General features: G+C 36.3%; 1 long non-coding RNA gene across 1 annotated transcript; it reads left to right on the plus strand.

The window, feature by feature from the left end:
- Positions 1-12,964: 12,964 nt before the first annotated feature.
- On the plus strand, positions 12,965-26,973 carry LOC121371781. Its single transcript, XR_005957829.1, has 3 exons — positions 12,965-13,035; positions 18,864-19,014; positions 26,882-26,973. It is a non-coding gene; the product is annotated as an uncharacterized LOC121371781 (long non-coding RNA).
- Positions 26,974-27,382: the final 409 nt, after the last annotated feature.

The following is a 27,382-nucleotide window of genomic DNA, read 5'->3' on the forward strand; positions in this document are numbered from 1 at the left end:
TAGTACTACCTATACAGCTTGACAAAAAGTTATTTTCTAAACAAAAAAGCATCCTGCTAGTTAGTCAGGACAATGAATTAAAATGTTTTTATTTCAGTTTTAGTTATTAGATAATAATGATGCTATATTTTAATCCATTGCTTTGTTAACTGATCATATAAAATATGTAGATGGTATCTTTTTGCAAGACTGCTTGAAATAATATCCAAATTTTTTTTCATTTTTAGTATAATCATAAATGGCTGCATCAGTGATGATGGTTACAATATTTTATTACTTTGTTTTTAAACTTTAATCTATTATTATTGTTAATGGCTACATATATGTGTGATTATGGTTTTAGATATGAACACTGTTTTAACATTCTAATAACAGTTACTGTATATTAGTGATTAATATATCAGTTTAATACAAACTGGTTCGTTTCTTTAATAATGATTTAATGAAGTTATTATATATTTGCTGGCTTAAATATATTATTTGATTTTAATAAGATATTTTTAGAATGTGCATTTGATTTGCTTGTTTAATAAAGTAATGCTTTCACTTTAATGTATCTTGAATTATTTTATTTATACTAAGGAAAAAATTGTCGACTAGTTCAACATTTGGGTGTTGTGTATTATTAATTTCAAAACTATGGAAATTAATTGCAGACCTTTCACAACCACCATTATTCTAAATGTCATCAGAAAGATTTCAATTGGTTATTGTGCATTGGAGTCCACACTTGTTTAAATATATTAAGTATGTTGCACTACCAGTTGATATGTACATAACCAGATGTATTATATGTAGGTAAGTTTTTGTGATGGTGTCATCTGTCCATTTGTTAACAAAACAATTTCCTGGGGAAAAAGCAGATAGAAATGAAATAATACAGTATTTTATGAGGCATGCTGGAGCTTCATACTAAGAAAAAGAAGGGAACATTTAATGACACTTTACAGGCCTCTGAAAATTGAGAGAACATTCAGTTAGCTCAAGCAATTCCTCTTGATGGGCTATGCAAAAAACAAAATGGGTTACCTAAACTTGTTTATGTTTCAACACATGAATGCTATATGCCAATCTTCAGTTTGCAGAGACTTGCTTTAGCAGTTAAAACTTCACCTATTAGATGTTTATTTTCACACACGATTGAGACGGACAGAGGACTCGCTGCCACCACAGAGGCACTAGATAGAGAATCATGGAATCAACCACTATTTTGCCAAATGCCCATTCGACTGCATTATTCAGATAAGTCCTGACCATGTTTTGCAATTTTTTCGTTTAGATTACATGCATTTTCCCCAAAGACAGGGCAGTACATACATGTACCATGCCTTTTGATGTATCAGTTGTGAGGCATTGGTTGGGACAGCAAAAATCCTGATTCTTCAATGGCGATCTGTCCTGCTATTCGTTGCACCCACCCACCTTGCTATAATAAAGACAAAGACACTTATTTAAAAAATCGTGAGTATGACTGCAGTCAAAACTAGGTGTGGAAATGTCAAAAAAATGTATTCTAAAATAACATTCAAATACAATTCTTCACACTTTTTTGGCTTTTTTCACTGAGGCTAGGTGTTGAACCACTAATTTTTTTTACCTGAGACCCATTCAGCCCACCTATATACACATCTTTAATATCTATACTGAACAAAATAAGAAACTTCCGCTAACTTTGCTTGAACATAACTTGATGAAAACAAACCGGGGGAATAATTATATATACGTTTAAAGAGTGTTCCATGATGCATTGTTTGGTGCAAAAATCATGGCCATAGGTTAACAGAAACTGGGACAAATTTTGACCAAGTGTGGTAGGGGTTAAAAAAAACCACACACTTACCGGTAATAACAGGTATGACCACCTCTTGAACTGACCACTGCAGTGCATCGCAGGCGCATAGAATTGACTAAAGTGTTGATTTCTGCCTGTGGAATATTGTTCCATTCCTGAAAGCGCTTGACGAAGTTCGTTGACGTTAGTGGGTGGGTTGGGACGACACCTCAATCGTCTGTCCAGACTATCCCAGATATGCTCGATGGTGTCTCTAGCTGTATGAGAGGTGGCATTATCATGCTGAAAAATCAAGATGTTGGCGTTGTTATGGAACAGAGGAATGACGTGATGAGTGAGAATGTCATCACGGTAACGTTGAGCATTTAAATTGCCATCAATGAAGACTAGTGGTGAACAATAACCATGGGCAATGGCTGCCCAGACCATGACACAACCCCCACCCCTGAAACGATCTCTTTCAAGAACACAACAGTCAGCATAGCGTTCATTTCTCCTACGGTAGACGCGCACTCTGCCATCACCACGTTGTAAAGAAAATCTGGATTCATCCGAAAAAAGAACGGTATTCTAGCGTCACCGTATCCAACGAGTGTGTACACGTGCCCAATTAAGACGATTTAGACGATGACGTTGCGTTAAAACGCATCCGACGTAAGGACGTCGTGCATGTAAACCGTTCTCCCGCAGACGATTACGAACAGTTTGCCCACTGATTCGGTTATTATGAAGCCCAGGTGTGTTAGCAGCAGTAGCAGTGGCAGTTTGGAATCGATTGTGCAAATGCGTGTTCATGATATAGCGGTCTTGACCACGCGTTGTAACACGCGGACGTCCACGACGTGGTAAGTCGTTGGTGCTTCCTGTCGTTCGAAATCTTATGCGAAGATTTCATATCGCTCGACTAGAACTCCCAACATGCCTTGCAACGTCTTCTGTCGACATGCCAGCATCAAGCATGCCAGTTGCCCATTCCCCCATGTTAAAGAAAAAGTACCCTCGGTGGATGATATCCATGTACCCTCAGTAGATACAGTACAGTAAAATCCACCCATTTGAAATGTTAAGGATCCCCTTTTCTGAAAACTACCCCTGACATGGATAGTAAATATGAAGTAATGTTATTCACATCTTTTTCTTTTTTTTAAAATAATAATTAAAAGTTTACAAAAAATTATTTTATTATTATTAATTGATTATCTTAAACCCACAAGTTTTTTTAATGACAGTGTTAATCATTTTACAAATGTACAGTGACACTTTATTTTTAACAGTTCCATCTCCTTAGGTACATTGCCTGTATTGGTTGGCATCTTGAATTAATTAAAATTAACTTGTATAGAAGAATTGAACTACTTTCATTGTATTCCATGACCCCTAAAACCATGGGTTAGATGCAAGAATTACATTTTAGTACCGAATAATAAGGAAGTTATTGTCATTTTCTCAATTTGGACCACCATATTACATGGCCCATTTACTTAAATCTGAATTTTGATGGCTCCTAAAACCATAGGGTAAATGCAAAAATTGTTGTTTATCTATCAATCTATAAGCAAGCTATAGCCACCATTTGGTCCGCCATCTTGGATTTTTCTTCAAGGGTGCCCAGGTGGCACCAGGTAGATTATTGATGTGCACCAAATTGTGCACACTTTGAACCCAAATTGGCATTTGGCTATTCACATATATATATTTTTTTAATTATAATAATAAATAATAATAATAATAATTTCTTATAATATGGAAATTTACCCTGATCATTTAGATAATTGATTAATCCATCATATACATATTTAATTGTTAGTGTTTACATAAGAAGGTGTATACTTAGCTGAAATATATATCAGCTAACAAATAAGCAAATTAATATACCATATTTTAGGAAAAGTACCCTCGGTGGATGATCGTGAACCCCCGGTAGTTAGGTACTATAAAATCCACCATATTGAAATCTTAAATGTCTCAGTTTCCTAGAACTATCCCTAGCACTGATAGTATACATACAGTAAGGTTATTCACATATATTTTAATAATAATAATAATAATAATAAAAAATAATAATAAAAATTTCTTATAATTTGGAAATCTACCCTGATCATTTAGATAATGGATTAATTATTAGTGTTTATATAAGAAGGTGTTTACTTAGCTGAAATATATATTGGCTAACAAATAAGTAAATTAATATACCATATTTTGGGAAAAGTACCTTCGGTAGATGATCTTGTACCCTCGGTAGTTCGGTACCATAAAATCCACCCTATTGAAATCTTAAGTGTCTCATTTTCCTAGAACTATCTCTAGTACTGATACATAAAGTACGGTTATTTACAAATATTAAAAAATAAGAAGAAGAAAAATAGAAGAAGAAAATTGTTCTTATAATTTTTTTAATCTACCCTTATTAGTTAGATAATGGATAAACATATTTAATTATTAGTGTCTACATAAGGTGTTTACTTAGCTGAAATATACAATAGCTAACAAATACATAAAAAGTACCCTCAGTGGATGATCTTGTACCGTCGGTGGTCAAGGTACTCTAAAATCCAGCCTATTAGATTCTTAAGTGTCTCATTTTCCTGCAACTATTCCTAGAATGGATAGGAAACATAGAGTAAGGTTATTCAAATACCCGGTATATTTTTACAAAAATAAAGGAAGGAAGGAAATGTTTTATTTAATGATGCACTCAACACATTTTATTTTACGGATATATGGCATCAGACATATGGTTAAGGACCACACAGATATATAGAAAGACGAAACCTGCTGTCGCCACTTCATTCTAAATTGTTTAATAACAATTATATATATATGAACTCACATTTAATACCAGGCCCCTCCAGTTTGCCCCACATCCCAATTGTTTGAGATTCTCAATTAGAGGGGAACCCGCCCCGTCCCCCTCTTCTGGTAACTACCCGGTATATAGGCTGAAAGCAAACGTTTTGCAGGCCCGTACAGGAAATGTTGCAGGGGGGGGGGGGGGGTGTCGAGGTGTCTGGCGAAGCCCGATAACATCTCAGTACTTCCATATCCATTCACAGGAATGTAAAAAATCGGGATATGAAATGTTGTTTCGCCTTGAGCAGTTGGGGGGGGGGCGACCCCCCCCCCCCCCCCCTCCCCCCCTTGCGCACGCGCCTGCCGTAGCATTGAGAGTTCCGCTCAAATAATAATTAAACAAAATATCGGATTTAAAGTCCTTGTCCCAAAATGATCGGGATAACGTAGCCGGGTTTGCTACCCGTCGGACTCGTCAATCACCAAATCAGTTATAGCGGTATGGTTAAATAATAATGTATTATATACGATTCAAAAAGAGAAAGGCATCGTTAGATTACAGGTGCATTTTATTACAAAATAATAGATACATAAAGGTGTTCAGAAAGTCAACACAGTCAACTGACAACATATCACGTAACAATATTAGTGAGTTTACAGATTAGAGTGAAAGCATAGATTAACTGCAGTTATTTGTTCTTCTTTTTTGGTCAGACACAAATGCATGTAAATATCGTTAAATATTCAAACTATGCATTTCTTTCTTTGAAGAGTATAGGCCTATACACAATTTAATTCAGCGAAGGTCACATGACGTGATGATGACAGTTTTGCGCGTAGTTGATACACAGAGGATAGCTTGACGAGTGTGTTATGGTTGCAAACTTCACGAGATGAGATATAAATAATATTTGACAAAAAAACAACAACAAAAAAACAACACCATGAAATTTTCTATTTATTATATAACTTTTGGCAATTAAATTTTTACCTTTATTTTTAAAATGCCAGCTTCAAAATAGTTCTGGCTTTCTTACAGTGAAGATAAAACTTTCTACAGTGACGATAATACATTTTTAGAGTGAAACAATAAAATTTTCACTCTAAAATGTGTTGTTGTCACTGAGTGACTGATAACACTTTTATTTCAGCAACATTTTAAGATATTTCACTAAATGTTATATAATAAAATGATGTTTCCTAATATCTTCGTTCTGCTAAAGATCGTATGCACGTTACCGGTTACTTCGTGCGAGTGTGAGCGAAACTTTAGCACACTCCAGCGACTACTTACATACGTGCGTCTATGGGACAGGGGCGCCTTTCTAATGTCGCTCCTAACGATTCATTATGACCAAGATATAGATGTGAACGAGATAGCAACATTATTCGCCCAACAGCACCCGAGGAAAGTGCAACTCGACTCTGTATTTATACAATGAAATGATATAATCTTATGTAAGTTAGAGAGCGGGACGTAGCAAGAACGTCTATCTGAAGTTCCATTTGCAGAAGGTTCGATCCTCCTCAGTGGGCCCGTTTGATTATATCCCGTCCCAACCAGTGATCCATAACTGGTCCACCAAAGGACGTCGGTTGCGCTATCCTGTTTGTGGGATGTGGGAAGTGCACATCAAGATCCCGTGCTACTATTTGGAAAGTGTAGCCACGTGGCGACATCAGGTTTTATCTGTGACCATGCGTCGATATAACTGTGCGTTTGCCATCCAATAACCGCTGACTAGAAGTCAAGGTGTTCCAGTTGGCTTAACTTTATTACAATTTTGCCATGTATCATTTATTATAAATACATTAGTACGACTGAAGTCATTTTACATGCATACCACAACTTAATGTAACTTGTTAACGTATATTTCGCAACAAACTTTAGTGTATTATTCTCAAGTGTAACCTGTATCATCACATTGTTTGGCAAGGGGTTTTATATCAGCGTTACCGCCAGAATGAAATGTTTGGGTATGTCACTATGGAATTGATTTCAACCACCTCCCCGAGAAAGAAAATGGGTTAGGGTTAGGGTTAAGTATAGCATACAGTAATGATAAGATTAATTAATTTTGTCAAAAGGTTAAAAAATAAATTTTTTGGGCCCCCCCCCCCCCCACACACACACCCTGTGTACGTCTCCGCGCCTTCGGCGCTCGCATTTGTCGAGTTCCGTCTACATGAAATTTCGACCCCCCCCCCCCCCCCGCAAAACATGCTGACTACGGGCCTGTTTTGACTGATAAAACCGTTCACCTTCTTCATCTTTTTTGTTTCTCCGTTCTAATCTATATACAAATATATATATTTTAACAGATTAAATATAAAATAGTTTTATATTCTCAAACACTAAATGTATATCTTGTACTTTCTACGTTGACCAGTTTATATTTCAATTGTATAATGTAGGGAAAGGTCTTTAGATAGGCTATGGCTGTTGACCAATCCCATCTGTTAACACAAACAGAAATAAATATTGTTTAAAACAAACTTATGTGAGAACTAAGAAATAATAAATAAGGAAAGGGCATTTCGTGTCAATGAAATTCCACTTTGGGACGCAATCATTTAATACGAGGGCTGATTAAAATGTGGTATGTAACGTGATTGATTGGTTGCGATCCATACACTAGCGATAACATTAGTCCGGAGGGACGTAGTTAGCGTGGTTCTTACTACGTCCGGATCGCCTTAAATAACATTGTCTTAATGTGCCCCGTGCACTACGACATCATAGTCACGGTATGGACTTCCACAACATTAAAATATTTCTGTTACGTTATCGTATAACTAGCCCCATGAATGTGACGCCAAGGCATAGCTATATAGTCATTCAGAACAAACTGGAGAGATACGGGAGGATACAGAACATTTTACAGTTATTTTGAATATGTTATTATTTAACTAATATCATAACAGATACAATGAAACACGATTGTCGATCGGAATAGGCGGTCTCATAGAACACTAAGAGCATGTTCTAAATGTATGAATCGAATGCATTCTTAGACTAAACTTCCAAGTTTCACTTTCAATTCCAAGAATTAGGATACGATGAGTCGTCAACAAATTTACAGAGAAAAACTCTTAAATAAATGTATATTGCGCAATATTATTGGATGAAGACGTAGCAGTCTGCTAAGTCCGATGCAACACAGTGTGATTTTCTTTCAAGGTAAGAATTAGCCTAAGTAAGTAGGCTATAACAGGTATCCCAAATACGTAACTACGGAAGTGAATTAAGTAACATGGATTAGACTACGAATATCAAATTTGTTATAAAAAGAACAAGAAAAAATTAAGTAAGTATAAAGTAAGCTATAACAGGTACCCCAGATACGTAATTAAGGAAGTGAATAAAGTAACATGGCAACACCAAAGGGATTAGACTATACGAAGATCAAATTTGTTAAAAAAAACCATTAAAAAAAAAAAAAACCATTAAAAAAAAAAACCTTGCAAATATAACTTTGATGCAATTGTGGTTATAAAGAGTTACTGTAGTAATATAAAAGCTAGATGATATGCAAGTTAAATTAAAATAATAATAAATCTTAACGTACGTATGATTAGGCAGTTTTGAAGGAATATGTTTTGACGTGTCCATTGCGAATGAATGAATGTTTGTTTAACGACAACCCAGCACAAACATACATATCGGCTATTGGGTGTCACCGTCCATTGCGATGTCTTAACCAATTTAATTAGAATCATTTAGCCTATTATCTTAAATTTATTCATTCAAATTGACTTTCTGTGAAATTATTTTAATGCAAATATTTCTTCTTTATCATTCATTCATTCATTCATTTTTTAATTATAGTAATTATTATTATTATTATTTTTAACTAGAGTGACTATAGTTTTATTCCATCTTAGGTTTAATATTTTACATTCAGAACAGTGGGAACAAAAGTAACAAATGTTTTGTGTTTTCCCAATATAGCTAGGTTATAACAATTATATCTGCTAAAACCCCTATTTTCACTTTCTATTCCAAGAAATTGGGTGTGATAAGTTACTAAGAAATTTAATATGAAAGTAGAAGTGATAGTGTTTATGTAGTAACTATAGTGATAGTGTTTATGTAGCAACCATAGTATTTATGTAGTAACACTTTTGCTGGTTGATTGTGATAGAATGGGTTTGTAATTTTATTAAACTATGGCACTTGGCCATAGGCAGTTACATATTTACATAGTATCTTTTGTTAAGTGTAGCTGTAGTATATATATATGATCGTAAAAGAAATTACAGACAATACTTGTAATTAAATTAGAATCATCCTTGCTAATAATAACACTAAGACTTCATATTTTATTTTGAATTACTTTTGGTCCATAAACAATAATGCTCAATAAGACAACTTAAATTGCCCATATAAAATGACGTCATGAGATATGATGTTCCCTTATTACATAATTTTTTACATTCACAGGCCTTTCCCCAGGATTTTTTTTAAGGCGCTTACATTTTTAGCATCAATATAATTAACACAAATCAAGTCAAAATATGTGGAGTAATGGGTTGGAAATAATTAAGTGTTTGCCTTCAAACCAGCAAATCATGTTTTTATTTATTTTTAAAATAAAATTATTATATTATATTATTTATTTTATATTTCTTTAATGTACCCCCACTTTGTAACAGCAGCGATGTTTTTAAAATATATTTTTACATATATTTATGTGTGTGTGCCAACCCCACCCACCCCCACATACATTTTGGCTCCTTTGATCCGATGCCATGCGTCGTGTTAAATGCTTGCTGTTGATGTCATCTTGGAAAATACGTAGCCTAAGAATGCTGACTTGATGTTATTACAACTATTCCATTTACATCAGTTGTTTATGAATTGAAATTTATGGTCTTTTTAAAATCTAGCTAACTTTGGAGATGTCACCTCACAGTCTACAAATTTATAAAAATATTTTATCTAACAAATGTCATAATTAGTGCTGCAACGATAAACCGGTATACCGGTATACCGCGATAATTGATCAGCTCGATACGAACCGCGGTACAGTTTTGCGTATCGCGATTTTTATACGCTATTTTTTTTCCTTGTATTTTATTTGACTTGAAATAGGCAAATAAACAAACAAAAACCACATCATTTTATTAATTGGTGGTGACAGGAAGTGTAACTATCACGTTAAGCGTAGTCGGCTTACTTGTTGGCATACGAAGTGATAGGTCGGTTATACTTGGTTCTGACTTCTAAACAAAACGTGTTTAAAGTCCATTGAAAATAACCAGTTAACGATAATTACAAATAAATGTTTTGTTACTTACACATTATCATTCATTGTTCATTTACGTTGGAATACGGCTACGGCTATCATCTTCAAAGAAATAAACCAACAAGTGAGAATCACACTTCGCTGTTTTTCACTGAACTCGGAATACTTCAGCCGATCGTTCAAAATACCTCGGCTAATAACCTCGGCTCTGGTTTGGTCGATCTGCCGAAACATAGCGACTCAATACGTACATTTCCGTGTTAAGCGAGCAGCAACGGAAAAGCCCGATAGTAAGGATTTCCGAATGTGACAATTTATAAATAGTTTGACACCGTCACACCGGTGTTCTAGTAGACAAGTATTGTGTTAAAAAATAAAAATATGGCCTAAAACATTTAGCCTGACAGCTGAAACTAATAAAAATCATTAAAAAGTTATGCCTTCTGTTTTCATTAAAAAAAGATCCAACCCATAAATATTAAATTTAAATAATATCAACTATATTGCAATACATATTGCAATACGGTTTCTTATATCGCAATATATCGCAATACGGTTTTGACCGTATCGTTGCACCCCTAGTCATAATTATTGTAAACTAATTGTATTCCATGTACGTTTAACCGCAATTTGTCTAACCACTGCATGATCATTTCCCGCGATCCCGATATGCACAAGTGCGATATTAACAAAGAAAACGGAAATAAATTAACGAAACAGCAATTAAGTATTCATTGATGTGAAGAACTATTTTTAGTTTTACAAATTTACATCAAGATTTACTTGTGTGTAATCATATTTTTTTAATGTCTGCAACGATCTCGCTTGACACGTGCGGCAGTCTCGACTGTCAAGTGTGACCTATATCCACACTGAGAGCAACAAACAAACGTTTCCCTAACGTTTGCGAACTAACTGATTGGTTTCCGACAAGGACATTGGGTTTAACACGAAGCGCATAAACCAGTCTAGCGAACGTTTTTGTTTTGCTCGGTCTGGCTGAATACGGCCCTAGCCTACTTGTCTTTCGCGAGCCCTGTATTTATATTTTGTTCAAATAAATCAGTCGCTTTGATATCAGCGTCTGATAAAAGTAGTTTCGTTTTTATAAAGGCGGCGTAAATAGTATTTGGTACCCAAGATATATAATTGTAATGCTAAACACAACTGCCTGGTGTGTTTTTTTAATTATTATTATTATTATTTTTTTAATATTTATAATCGGTCATATCCCTATCTTTTATTAGCAATTACTGAATAAACAAATTACAATAAGTAATAATAATCAGTTAAGACAAATTAAATCTACAACTGGTGACAAAATATCAGACGAGAGTGAATGGGTACCAAAGACAGAATGACCATTCTGATCACATGACAAATAAGTGGGTGTTTTCCCAGATGGAAATTGCCGACACGATAAAAATATAATGTTTTTATTGCTGAAATAAAATATAGCTTTTCTTGTATGTATCAAACAGACATAAGAAAAAAAAGAAAGAAAGAAAACAAGACTGGTATTGGACATAAGAAAAAGAATGGTATTGGATGTAATAACAGAGTTTTTATCAAAGTTTTTGTACTTTCCTATGATGCGCAGACATACACAGATAGATTTTTCAGTGTGTGTGTGTGTGTGTTTTGGGAAGGGGATGTAGAGATTGAAATGGTTGTTGGACAACTTAAATGTACTTAAAAAAAAGTGCTTCACCTATCGTTTATTCGTACAGGTTATTCTATCAATTGGCATCTTTGTTGATCGGCCTTGAGGTGTGATTGCTCGGCACGGGAATCCCGTTACGCTTACATGCCTTCTTGGAGAATGAGCAGTCCCAGTAGGTGTCTGGCAAAATTACCAATTAACACAAGAATGCAAGCTAAATACTGGTCCATTGTTAGGCATTGAGGAAGTGTTTTACCAATCATGGCGATTAGGTGTGCTTGAGAAACTGTTACACAAGTTGTTTGCAAGAGGTAATCGTACTTGTCGTAATTGTTTTTCAAAAGCACTTGAAATCAAGGCGTAGCAGCAGTTGATTTAAGGCACTTACATGCTGTCAAAGCTCTTACTTTACGGACCAAGGCATATCGGCCCGCTACGCCTTACGGCCCTGGGGAAACCCCTGATTCATTGAGAAATGAACAAACTCATGTTGCTACGTCTGGACTAATGGGATGACGTTATGTTGTAATGAATATAACAGAAATTTAATTATTTGAAAGTAAGAGGCATTTTTGTGTGTATAAGCTGCTGGACTGTTTAGCTCAGCGATAAATATTTTATGGATTTATCTGGAATTCAAGATTTTAAATTTCTGTACAGTGTTTCCTGTTTTTTCCACAGTTCAAAATGTTAATTCTCTGTCCAAGACTGACAATGTGGTTTCGGCTGATGCTTTGCATCAAGTTGAAGTGGTTAAGTCAAATCCCATCAAGGCTGGCTCATGAATATTTTCTTATTCTCATTATTTAAAAAAAATAAAAAATAAAAAATAAAGAAAAGCAGTTTCACTTTCAATCTGTCCACACCATCACCTAGCCATTTCACCTCCCTCCATGGGTGCATTATTTGTGTACCTCAGTGCACCCACCTTATTCTCAGCCACTAATCAAGCTACATGTAGTCTGTCTCATGGCATTATATGTAATAATTGCTAGTAGTAGAGGAATATGATACGTGGTTGCATGTGCCTGTTAGTTTAAGCCTAACAATGCCAGCGACCAATGAGCCTACATCAAATGAGAAATAACAAATATTTTGCCTGGATGATTAATTCATTTCAATTATTTTCGTGCTTATATCCAATTAGGGTTGAAGCATGCTGTCCTGGGCACACACCTCAACTATTTGGGCTTTCTAGGATAGTGTGTTAGTGGTTAGTGAGAGGTGTAGGTCTTACACCTACGGGTACCCATTGAGTCATTAAAACTTGCTATGGGTGGGAGCCATTACCGGGCTGTGAACCCAGTACCTATCAGCCTTATGGCTTAACAATCAGATCACTGAGGCCAGTGCATGGATGAACACAAGAGACCATTTTTGTAATATTTTGAAAAAAAGTCACGGATGTGGAAGTGGACATCAGATGAAATATATAGGAATATTAACAATCCATTTTTATTTACAGTTGAACAGTGATACAAGCAAGCCATGATCTAAGCTTTCAAGAAGAAGATGGCTAACTTTGAAAATGGTTAATCCTGGTAAAATATTCAGAAGTTTCTTCTAATTAATCATTTATTTTCGAAGTTGCAAGTGTCTTATTTTGCTACTTTTATATTTATTTGTGATAAATGAATTAAACTACAGATATGTGCTGGCATTTGGTATCAATAGGGGCACATCCACGAATGTTTGGCTAAAAAAAATAGACCTGTTCAATACGATTACATCTCACTGGCACAGCCAGAGGTGGGGCCATGGGGGCAGTGCCCCCTCCCAGTCACACCCCCCCCCCCCCCCCCCCCCCCCCCCAAATCACATTATATATTTTCCTGTCATCCCATAACCTGACTCTCAGACACTGGATGGCCCCCTCCCCATTCTGGCTTAACCAGTGCCACATCTTAATAAATCTGAGCAAATATTATCAAAGTAGTTCAGGCATTCTGCAGACAGTGACAACTTGATGACATCCCTCATCAGTGTTGCCCCAAGAAAACTAAAATTGTTCACAACCCTTTTTTCAGTTATAAAAATAGCGTTATACATGTAAGTAGCATGTTTTAATTTATATTTACATTTTTATTAATTAAAGACATCTTTGAAAAGAAGACATTGTAGCTGCATGATATTTTGTACCAGTTTTGTAATTGCAGTATAAGCGGAAATTGTCTTGGGTTTTTATTTTCATGGATTTCAAGGGTAAATGGGAAGCCTAAAAAATATAAAAGCTTGAAAATATCAATTCTTTGAAAAATATTCATTGTGATCACCATAATAAATTGACAATTTATTGCAATATTTTATTTTTATGTATAGATCACAGGAAACTACAATGGAATAGTGTATGCAAAACAAGTTAATATATTCCATACAGTGAAAAATGTATATGTGTGTACTAAGCCAGCTTATAATATGAATGAAACATTTCAAGCTCCATGCAATTAAAGATTACACGGACAGACTTAGAAAACGTTTCACACATATTGGCTTTATAATAAATCAAAGACTGATTAGTTATCTTGCTAACAGCATACCATATACTACTCTGCTGCAATTGAATGCTCTAGCTATATTGTTTAACTTTAAGCAATATATGCAGTGATATCAGGCAAATGGAGGTTGACATGAAACATTTAATGTTGATTATATATATGGAATAGAATATTCAATATGCTAAACCACAGAAATAAAACAGTCACATTTCAGACTTGGCAATCCACAAATATGAGAAACCTCAACATTTTTTAGTCCTCAAAACATGAATATTTCAAACCATGAAAATTCCCACTTAAACTAGTCAGAATTTCTTGATATTACAAAATACATAAACAATTGGAAATGTATTTCAATCAGATTCTTGAATTCAAGAAATGCTTAAATTAAGATAGTCAAATATCATTATTTTAACCTCTGTTATATATATATAAATCCATGTAACTATCCCCATAGAGCCATTTTTAAAATCGTCATATATAATCAAACTTTTTCTGGCATTGGAAGGAAGTATATCTGGGGGATGTAGACCTAATAAAATATTGCTGAGTTTTATTTACATGTTTAGTATACAACACTTCAAAACCATTTCACAAACTGATTTCTAAACACATGAAAAAGAGCCAAACTTCACACCTTATTCATGAGATTCTAATAAAGCCTGACATTTTTATTTTGTACCATTAAAGGATGGTTATTGTTGTTACTTTATCATGAGAACATTTTATTAATGTCAGTAATTTACGTTTGTTTTTAATTTGACCATAAATATGTAGCCCGACCAATGTAACACCCGTAACGGAAAAAGAAGGCAACTTGTGTTATATTATTTAGTTTTGATGGTAGAAACACATTATTTTATTTCTTCTTTATTTTCTTGTTTACTGTTAATATCAAATGAGTTCAGGAATTATCTGTCAAACTGAATTGATTTTCCAGCGTTACAGGTGTTACATATTTGAAACGTTATGGGTGTTACACATTATGTCATTGTAAGTTTTTACTTAAGTAAAATCTTAAAAATAAATTTTCAATTCATAACTATGTATAAATGTATATAGTTGTTTGCATTATTGTAGCTTACAATGGCGTTTGGAAGAAAAAATAAACTGATATACAGTTGAATCTCGTTGGCTCGACCTCGGAAGGGTGGAACACACCGCGACGCTCGAACCAAGAACGAAGTCCCGAGATTTTGGTTCACTAAACCATTATACCAACTGCTGATGGATCGAACATGTCCAGGGTCAACTATAAGCCTTCCCTCGAACCAAATTATCGGTCCCGTCAGTGTAATTAGTTATATTTCTCTCGAACCGCTGATGCGTAAGGTAACAAAAAACATGCAGCTGAAAAAATGGTCCACGAGACGACTAATTGCTGCGCATGCACAGCTGGTTATTACAACCTTCTGACTGATTATATAGGCGGAACGAACTATAGATGAATCGGGGAATCGTAACAATAGCCATGCAATCTTTTCTTTACCACACTTGCCGCGTTGTTTGTTAAGAGGCTATGTGCAGTGATCTTTCAAGTACAGCTAGTATTACAGTAACTGTTAGATTAATTAACTTGTATCGTAATGCCAATCTAACAATTAGCACACGCCTGGGCCTCGGCTTAGAGATTAACTTTGAACATATCGCAAGCAGACCGTTTGTAGACTTACGGGCATCGGCACCTTGTTTTAATCGATTGAACTAATGGGTGATTTAATCAACTGTAATCACTTCAGCGCACACAGGGGTCTCAGCTTCACTCAATAATTTCTAATAAATATTTTCACTCAAACATTTTGCTATGTAAAACCTTGATGAAGTGTTAAAGTTTGCATTTACCAAAATTATGTTGGTCTCCGAGCAATCTGGAGAAGGACCCGGTAACGGGGTTACCCAGATCGGAACAAGTTATGACCAAAGAAACTGAGCAATCCAAGGAAGGACCCGGTTACTCTTACTTTTAATACATAGCCTGCATCTTTTTCAACTTTCAAACTGATATCACGGAAATATCCGATGTTGACCGAATGCTTAGGTCGAACTACCCGATGGGACGAACTCTTTCTCGAGCACCGAGGGTGTTCGAGCCAACGGGATTCAACTGTATATGAAATTATTGTGTGCTAAAATCCATACTGATCTACTACAAAACAATAGCATGATCCCAAATGATTTGGCTATACAAATTTTGTAATTCTAAGCAAGAAAATGTAAGTAGAGTACAATATAATAATTATGAAAGGTTATATTGGCCGAAATGTTTTAAAAAATATCTAAAAACTCAAGATAGTCCCTTTAACAACAAGGCAGTTTATATGTCAGTTCAGTATATTTTAATGTTTCTTTCAAATTATGTTGTTTTGGTAAGTCCTGAAGATGACACTTGTCAATCATTAAAACTTTCAAGTAAGGTTTGATCACTAGTGCAGCTGCAAGCGTATTCATTATTGGGCGTACAAACGTTTTTGAACGACGTCCTATTCACGTGCTTCCAGCAGCCGACATGCCAAGAAACCAGTGCCTTTGTTTATATCACGAGAATATCATTATGATTCTTGATTGTCTGTAAGAAGGCCTCAAATGTGCTTCATCCATATTCACAGGATTTCATTGCTCGATGTGTTTGTGATGCAACATCAAAGATATGCATGAATAATGACTGTGAAACATGTTGTGATGGGAAACTATTTATTGAGGCATTTGAATCGGTCACCAGAATACCCGAGATCATGAAGCTTCATGGTATCAGTGGGTCACGGTTGATGCAAAGTTTGAGAAACAACTTCAGCAGGGTACTGTAGGTGAAGCTATGTTATTGTTGAAGTCAAAGTTACCAAACTTTCTCATTCATTCCCATGTAAAGAGGGAACAGGCGTCATTCTTTGAGGAAGTAAAACATGTAACTGATCCATCACATGCAGTAATTCAAGTTGATTTCTCAGAGAATTATACCTGTGTGTATGCTGACGAAATCCAGTCTGCTCACTGGCATCAGAGACAAGTTTCATTATTCACATCTGCTGTGTGGACTGTTGGTGGTATGAAATCGTGTGTGCTTGCCAGCGATAATCTCACACATTTTAAAGAAACTGTTGTTCCATATATTACACTTCTCATTCACAAAGTTTTGAAAGCAAACCCTGATGTAACGACCATCAAATTATTTAGTGATGGAGCAGCATCGCAGTTCAAAAACAAATTCATATTTAGATTTCTGATGACAATCAAGGCAACACTCGGCATCACAGTGGAATGGATTTTTTTTGCTTCTTTCCATGTAGAGGTCCCATTGATGGGATTGGTAGTACTGTTAAGCGTACTGTTGAATGCTGTGTTCGAACCCGTAAAGTGATTGTATAGGATGCAAGTTCATTTGTTAAGACTGCAGTAATGTGCAATATCAATATTGAAGTTGAGGAAGTAATACAAAATGACATGGATCAATGTTTCAAAAGATCCCCTGTACGAGACTTGTGGAAGTCTGTCAATGCCATCCCCAAGATACAGAGCATTCACTTTTATACAGCCACAGATAAGTCAACCATTGTTTGCCGACACACGTCTAAGGCTATGCTTCAGAAAGCTCATAAATTCCATCATGAATAAAATAATGTCTTCTACTCTCAGTATAAACAAGTCATTTTTGTTGGTGATTATATTAATAAACCTATCATCGTTGTTTTCTTTATGTATCTATATAAATATGTTTCAATAAAGGTTATACATTATTTTAAATTTTCTTTTTCTTTGATTGAATAAAACTTTTTTTTTATTAGGTTTAAACTTGACACCGATACAATATTCGAAATATGAGAGCTGAAATAGATAGCATGTTGCTTTTAATATGGCGGACAAAAATGTAACATCCGTAACATAACACCCGTAACAGTTATCACTGTGCATAATTGACTTAATATCTAGCATGCAATGAAACCAGGTTCTATTCCAGTAATTACCTAAGGCCACCTACCCATATGATACAAGTTTTATTAAAATTACCCATACACATCACAGGATTTTGATAAAATGTACTTCTTGAAAAAAGATTTGTCCATTTAGTGTAACACCTGTAACGGAAGTTGGTAGGTCTTTTAATTAGTACATAGAATTTTAAATCTTAAATATTTTATGGAAGTTGGGAGAGAAACATGTTAACTGTATAAAACTCAAATAATGGAGAGAGTGATACAAATAATATTCTCTGCAACTTCACTTTAAAACATTTACCCCCCTCAAAATGTAACACCCGTAATGATGGATTTGACCATATATATATATATATATATATATATATATATATCTGTGTGTGTGTGTGTGTGTGTGTGTGTGTGTGTGTGTGTGTGTGTGTGTGTGTGTGTGTGTGTCCAGGGAATATCTTGGTAGAGAAATGGATCCATGACACAATTTGTACCCAAAACTGCTATGTTTATTTCGATCCACTGTTATCTAAAGCTGTTTGGTTCAGTCTCTTAGTTCATCATCAAAATATCAAAGTTTAACTGTAAATACATGTAGATCCATCCCATAATGTTCCGCTTTACATCCGGGAGGAATTGGAACTACAGATTTGTGACATCAGAGGGAGATGTGTGAACAGAAACAAGATGTGGAAGTGGAAAGAAAATAGGTTTTTTAGCTACACAGTGTTGTAGCCAGGGTTTTTATAGGGCAGGATGCTTTTTTATTTGTATTGGCTTTTTATCAAATAAATAAATGAAAACAAACCATCACCATCATGATGCTAACATAAATTTTAACGTAGCATTGTTAAGAAATGAATGGTGTTCGACAGATAAATATCACAAATTTGTATTTTAGAATTAATGGGCATGAATTTGTTCTGAAACAAATTTATCTTTTTTTATTTAAAGATTATGTCAAAGAGAAGAATTGTTATCAAGGATGTTGAAGCATCAGTCTCAAAGGCAAAGAAGATTCACAAGGATGTAAATTCAACCAAATCTTTGTCGACCAACACTAATATACCAGCTGCCATGTCATCGGTAGACCCTTCATCAAACGGTAAACAATTAATATATTCTATAAGATTATAACTGGACCTGAAACAAAGAATAGACTATGCATTATTAAATGACATTTCAAAAGACTGTTTAAAGCTGCAATGCCACCTTCACATCTTGTATAACATTTTATACTGCAAAATACAAGCACAGTTTAATTAAAATGTGTATCCATTATCAATGTATACGGTCAGCTGTCTTGAATGGTATATTATGGGAAGAAAAATATTCTATGTGGTAAAAATAATAAAAATATACTTGAGATTGCAACTTTTTTGTGTTTATACTAACATCAAGATTGGTAATCCATATATCGGACCAAAGGGTTCCTACTGACTTAAAAAACTGAAGAATGAATTGTTGATTATTTCAAAGATGTGTATATGTATTAAAATAAAGTTGCACATACAGAATACTAGTATGCTTTAGCCTACTATTACCATCTTACAAACAAGAATGTGTACATAAGCATTTAAAATATTTTTAACTGTGGATTAAATATTAAATTTTTTCCTTTGGCATTTTTTGGCCATTAAATTGTTTTTAATAGTAGGTGCTGCATACTCATATAATTATAATAATCAACAACATTCATGTTGCTTTGGCACCTACTTTTGACCGCAGCTTCATAGGTCTCAGTAATTTGGTTCAGCAGATCTTTTTAATGCAGTAGTGTTACCAAGAGTTGTGGATATTCAAACTGCATTTCAAGTTAATTTGGTGTGGGGTGTAGCCCAGTGGTAAAACTCTCCCTAGATGTGCGACTGTCTAGGATCAATCCCCATCTGTGGGCTCATTGAACTATTTTTTGTTCCAGCCAGTGCCCACAACTGGTGTAACAAAGGTTGGTGGTATGTACTATCCTGTCTCGAATAATTAATGTGTATAAAAGATCCATTACTGCAATACTCCATACTCATTATCTAAAAGTTTGTTTGTTTTGTTTAACGACACCAATAGAGCACATTGATTTATTAATCATTGGCTATTGGATGTCAAACATTTGGTAATTTTGACATATAGTCTTAGAGAGAAAACCTGCTAAAAAAAAATTCATTAGTAGCAAGGGATCTTTTATATGATCAAAACTATTTTCAGCCAACTGAAGTGCAAACCAAGCCATAAATCAATTGCAGTTTATGTCCTACTAGTACTATTCCTGATTCTTGATATGTAGAGTTATCGGTAATGAACTGAGTGATCTTTCCTTGGGAACAAGTATAGCTCGACAACTTGTTTTGGGAGTGGTAAAATTGATACGAATGAGAGACACCACACTTTCCACAAAAACGAATGTGGAGGACATTTTAATCCTTAAAAGAAAGAAGAAATACAGATTTCTATACATTTTAACAGGACGTATGATCATGTTTTATTTTGTATTTTATTTTATTACCTTTTTTTTTCTTCTTTTTTTTCTTTCTTATATTATTTATTTATTTCATTTCATTTTATTATTTTTTTTTTTTTTTTTTTTTTTTTTAATTACTACTATTAAGGTTTTTTATTATTACAATAATAATTCTAACCATGTTAAATTATTTTTGTGGAATTATTGAAGGGACAAAAGGATTCTTTGGACCCTCGAAAATTATTGGGGATTCAGGTCTCTTCCCCCCAAACCCTTTACATCGACTATTATCAATAACAGCCACATCAGGGGTGGGGAAAAATAAAATTGTCAATCGGTCCCGCTTGATGTCATCATTAACGGAAGGGGGGAGAGGGGAAAAAAAAAAAAACCCACAAATTGTATATATTTTACATAATGGAATAAATAATATAAAAAAGGAATAAATGTTATGAATTTAAATCCCATATATGTTTAAAAAGTACGAGTATTTAGTACTGTGTCCTGAAAATTAATAAAAGATCACACCGTTGAAGCATTTGACAGCCTGAGCTAGCACATGTTTAAACAAAGAGATTAATAACGTCATCACTGATTGGACGAAATTTGACCTCTACTGGCTCTTGAGATAACCAGTACATGTAGCTGTTCTGCTTACTCCCACTTGTTAACAAAAAAGTGGAAACCTTTTGTTAATTTTAAAATCCTTTATAATTATTGGATAGACTACATTGAACAGTCAACAATAAATACATTTATAGATTATTTCAGTATATTTTATACTATTTCAAGCAGTTTGTATTGCACAAGTCTCTTGCTTCGGACTAGGACATTCGACCCGACAAAGCTCCGTACATAGGTGTTGACAGGTGTTGATTGTAACCAGTTGCAAACTCTGGGTCCTTTGTTTTAATTGGAGTGTAATACCTTGATGGCTCTCTCACCAAGAATGGTGTTATTGTTAACGTCTGTTTAATCTCTTGACCGGCTCAGCAACTTTGACAAAATTAATGTCTAGCCTAGTGGCTGTAGATTGACACTACTGTAGGTCCGACTTCAGTGACTGATGATATATACTTAGGCAGACTTCAAAATCACAGACGTCTTGCCACTAGCCATATTGACCACTATTTATTTATTATTTTAAATCATGCATGAGATACCGATGTCTGGGCAGGCCGTCCACTTGACGGATAAGAATTTGTTCCAATAATAGAAATGGACAGGTGCTTCGGACCGACAAGAATGACAAACACACATTTTTAAAAACTAATTTCGGTCTCAGAGATCAAGAATCGGTCCCAGACCGGGAGAAAAGGGCTTTTCCCCACCCCTGAGCCACATACTAATGGAGTACACTGGCCTGTAGGAATGATATCTGAAGTCGAGGGGTTTGGGTGGGGTGTGGGGAAGGGGCAATAGTCTGATTTTTACTTTATTTATTTAGAGCAGGACCCAAACAAAACCATGCTTATATTAAAAAAAAAAAATTAAAATCATATCACAATGAACATGATACATAATTTTATACACACACATTAAATATATAACAACCCCTCCTCCTCCCCAAGCAAAGCCAATGTTAGCTCCTTAGGTACAGTTTGAGGCAACTCAGAATCTAACAGGTATGTAACAATCATTCATGTAGTATTACAACAATTACTGTGAGGCGAGATTGCAGTTATATGTACCGTCATCTTAATAAATTAAGCAATGCTACAAATTCAACTGAAGCAATGCTGTTGCAAAGTTTTGATGATAAAATACATATTAATTAACATATAATGCCCTATTTATACCATAAGCATATTAGACATAGTAAAACATTAGCCTATGTTCATTGAGTACAGTGTTTCGGATCAATGAACCTTCGGACTACTTAATCTTTGGACTATTGAACCTTCGGATCATTGAACCTTCGGACCATTGAACTTTCGGACTATAGAGTGGTCCCCATATCAGAGATGGGGTAATTGTAATCAGTAATCATGATTGATTACAATGTTTGAAAATGCCATATAATTGCAATCATAATCTATTACATTGCTAATGTAATTGTAATCAGCGATTATTTTCATGATTACTCATAATTTACCAAACCCCTCAGGTATTATTAGCATCTACTGCAGCACTGGTCAATCAGTGTAGATCATAGAACTGATATCCCATTGTCTTCTACTCTAATATACTGAATAATCCATTTGAAATTTAGCATCAGTATTGCATTTTATTAGAAACACATAATAAAGTATGTTTTACTTAGAAGTTAGCACAATGTGCTTTTAGATATTTTAGAATTTTAAATGTAGTGTCTCATGGGCTGTTTGACCGGATGCTGTACCTTCTAACTTTTGTATATATTCATGTATTTATATTCTATGATTTATGTTCATCATATAACACAATAATAAAACAACTTGTCTTCTTCTACTACTATCATTTGCCTTTGAATAGGTGAACACATCACGCTGTTGTATATTATACTATCTGGGAAAACTTGAACTTTAAACTCGGTTCATAGTACCTGCACTGAAATACAATTGATATGTTAAATACAAGAACAGCATGTATTTTACGTAACCTGAAAACAAAGAATCAATTACCGGTACTTTAAAACACATTTGGTCATAATTTAGCTACCAGTTAGTCTTTAGCACAAACAACCTGAAATAAAACATTAGTTACATAAAAATAAATTATTAAATTTACATTTAAAACTTATTGATATGCTCAAACCCACATGTACCATCATAATAATAATAATAATAATTTGTCCTGTGTTCATAAATTTCTGAAATGATTTAATAAATAATCAAAAATAATTCATTATGTCTTTCAATGCATGAAATTGGTATGGTTGTGAAGTAAAATGAACAGTTTAGTTGTGCATATTTGTTGAAATGTAATCATGATTACTAGACTATGTATTCACAATCGTAATCGATTACTTTCAATTTTCATGTAATGGTAATCATGATTGTAATTGTAATCTTGACATTCTTAAGTAATCGTAATCAATTACTTTCATCAAGTAATCACTCCATCGCTGATAGTCCCCACCCACTTTTAAAACCTGATCAACGCCAGTGTGTCATGCATTGATGTTGTATGCTCTCAGTTACAGTTCTTACAGTTTAGGCAGTGATGTGCAACTGATTGGCAATAATGGTGGCTGTTGAAATCAGTTTTGAAATGTTGCAGTTTGGACTTACCAGTGACGTTTAGTCGATTGACAAGTACGTGTATATGTACAGTCGATCTTGTTACATTAAAACATCTGGCAACGTTGCTGATAAGTACTGATGCCGACTTGAAGCATTTCAACTGCTCTCATGTGGTCATTTGGGGTCATCCGTGGCATAATTAAAAGGAATGTTTTGGACATTATATTTGTTATCTTTAAATATACTCTTCAAAAGAAGAAACGCAAAACCACATTGTCGTAACATTTGGAGAATTGATTTAATTATTGAATGGTGAGTCCGATAATTACCAAATGTTGCAGGATTGTTCACAATTCACTCTAGTCCATTGTGAGTAAGTGATAGGACACACCACCAAGGTCAAGGTCATCTGGAGTCAATACCGGGTGTGGCCACCGGGTGTGGCCTCCGCGTGTGTTGACAACTGCCTGGCACCACCTGCCCATTGAAGCAACCAGAGTACGGATGACGTCCCGGGGCATGGTGGCCCACTCGGCCTGCAAGGCTGCTGCCAGCTCGGGCAGGGTCTGGGGATGTGGTTGTCGCTGTCGGAGGCGTCGGTCCAACTCGTCCCATAGATGCTCAATTGGGTTCAAATCCGGTGATATCGATGGCCAAGGAAGGACATTAATGTTGTTGTTCTGTAGGAAAGCCGTTGTGAGACGTGCTGTGTGAGGCCTGGCGTTGTCATGTTGGAACACTGCGTTGGCGTTGGCCATAACTGGAACGATGTGTGGCCGGAGGATCTGGTCAATGTAGCCCTGTGCATTCAGGTTGCCCTGCACGGGGACCAGGTCAGTTCTGCCAGTGTGTGAGATGGCTGCCCACACCATGACACTACCCCCGCCGAATCTGTCCACTTCCTGCACGCAGTTTGCCGCATAACGTTCACCACGACGCCTATACACGCGACATCTTCCATCATGACGTTGGAGCAGAAATCGGGACTCGTCACTGAACCACACCTGTCTCCATCGCAGTTGAGGCCATTGTCGATGAATCTGGCACCACTGCAGTCGGAGTCGACGGTGTTGTGGTGTTAAGATGACACCTCGAACTGGACGTCTGGCACGAATTCCTACCTCACGTAGGCGGTTCCGTACGGTCTGGTCGGATATCCTGCGCAAACCTGGTATTGCTGCGGCTGTGGAGGTGGCAGTAGTCAATCGTTCCCGAAGGTGGCGTACCCGGATGTAGCGGTCCTGCCCGGGGGTAGTGACCCGTGGTCGACCGGATCTAGGGAGGTCACGTGTTGATCCATGTTGCTGGTAACGGTCCCACAGTCTGGAGATGGTGCTTGCGGACACATGGAATGCCCTGGCAACGGCCGTTCTGGATTCGCCTGCGTCTAGTCGGCCGATGGCATTGTTTCTCTGCGGTTCACTGAGACGTGGCATGTCCTGGATTGTCAACTGTCGGCCAGATACAGAGGCCAGGCAAGCGAACACCCTGCACTTTTATACTGTCGGTGTTCATGTTGCACGTGCAGACAACGCACGTGCAGTGGTGACATGGTTTGCACGTGGCTGCGTTTTTGCGAATATTCACATTTTGAAACTTTATTTTACAGTAGCTGCGTTTTATCGAATGTAACCGTGGGAATGTGTTTGGGACATGCTATTACCTTATATTCACAAAGCATGAACCGGGAGGAAACATAAAATCGGAGTTATAACCCATTTGTACCCTTTTGCGTTTCTTTTTTTGAAGAGTATAGTATTGAATGTCTGTGAGTATTCGATTTAAAAACTGGATTCATATGCACAGAAAATTTAACATTCCCAACATGAAAATCATATATTTGTTCTGCCTATGAACCTATGACATCATCAACAGCATTTGACATGGCATAGACATGCAATGTGTTGAAGTGAGGAGTAAGTGCTTACATGTGTTCTACAATATGTAGAAATACATTTCTCTAATATGTATACTTTTTTGTTGTTGTTGAGGTGGTATCAAAATGTTCTGAGACTAGGCCTATATACAAGAAAGTATTCACTTGATTCAAGTTTGGGCACTATCCCCTTCAAAATAGTCCCCTTGTGCAGCGATACAGCGCTCCCAATGCCATTGCCACTGCTGGAACGCGTTCTGGAAGTCTTGTTCTCCAAGTGTGTCAAGAACTTTCTGTGATTCGCACAGGATCTCCTCCACAGTGTCAAAACGGCGACCCTTCAGCTGCAACTTCATTTTCAGGAAGAGGAAGAAGTCGCAAGGGGTCAAATCTGGCGAGTAGGGTGGGTGCAATTGGGTCACCATGCTGTTACGGCCGAGAAACTTGTGTGTTACGAGAGCTCGGTGAGAGGCTGCATTGTCGTCATGAAGCATCCAATTGCCCTCACGCCACAGTTCAGGCTGTTTCTGCTGAATGTCCTCCTTCAGACACCTCAGAACATTGCAGTAGAACTTGCCATTGACGGTCTGGCCCCCGGGGATGAATTCACGGTGAACAACCCCGCGAATGTCGAAGAAAATGATGAGCATGCTCTTGGTCGCGCTGTGAACCTGTCTCGCCTTCTTCGGTCGTGGAGATGTTGGGCTCTTCCACTGCGAAGACTGTTGTTTGGTCTCCAGGTCATACCCGTAGAGCCAAGTCTTGTCCCCAGTGATGACCCTCAACATGAAGGTTGGGTCATTCAGGGCACGCTGATGGAGATCTTGACAGACTTCAGCACGGAGCTCCTTCTGATTTGGGGTCAGAAGCCTGGGCACAAACTTTGTAGCAAAGCGGTGCATGTTCAAATCAGACGTTAGGATTGCCTGCACTGTTCCATATGACACATCAACGATGGCAGCAATGTCGTTAATGGATCTCTGATGATCCTCATGCACAAGTAGCCGAATTGTTTCCACATTTTCGTGGGTTGAGCTCGTGGAAGGTCGCCCAGACCTCTTGTTGTCATCCAGTGATGTTCTGCCGCTCTTTAAGCATGCGTGCCACTCGAAACACCTAGCACGACTCATTGCTTCATTGCCATACACATGACGAATCATGTCAAAAGTCTCAGTTGCAGATTTACCAAGTTTGATGCAGAATTTAATGTTCGCTTTCTGCTCTAGTTTGCAGTCCATGATGAAATCGCAAATGTGCCCGTGCTCGTGGTCACAAAAATTCCCGTAGCACAACACAAGATGTTTACAGAACGACACCACTCGGTAGATTGCTTGATGATGGTTACTGCTAACCCCCACAGCACGCGCATCCCCGTACTGCCATCTGTTGGCGTGCTATGGAAGTAGTCTCGGAACGTTTTGATACCACCTCATGTATATATATGAGCCATGTTCAAACTTTTAATTTTATATTTCAGAAATGTCTACAAGTATGAAAGTTTGTATATCTTGTCAGACTAAGATGTTAGCCAAGGCTAAATTCTGCCGAGGCTGCCGTGGTACACATTTTGAGGAGGCTCCACTAATTATTAAATGTCCTGGTGCATATGGCCATTGTGGAAATGAGTTGAGTATTGATGATGCTTTTTGCACGGAATGCGGCCTTGATGTAGATCATTCTTGGTTTAAAGACTTGGAACCTGAGTCAGACCATGATACCAAAACACACACCGCACATAAATCATCAAACGTTGTGATGGAAACAGAAAGCAGTGCTACAGATACTACACATGTGTCTGGTAAAGATTTATTGTTATATATTAAGTATTATGTTCCCAAGCCTTTTTGGCTGGGGAACCTATTGTTTTGATGGGATTATTATTATTATTATTATTATTAAGCTGCCTATTTTGTCATTTTCTGAGAAAAGTTCTGGGCCCATATTTATAAAACTTTTAGAGTCCAGACTCGATCTCAAG

The sequence above is a fragment of the Gigantopelta aegis genome, chromosome 4 (assembly GCF_016097555.1).
Source record: "Gigantopelta aegis isolate Gae_Host chromosome 4, Gae_host_genome, whole genome shotgun sequence".
Classification (NCBI taxonomy): Eukaryota; Metazoa; Mollusca; class Gastropoda; order Neomphalida; family Peltospiridae; genus Gigantopelta; species Gigantopelta aegis.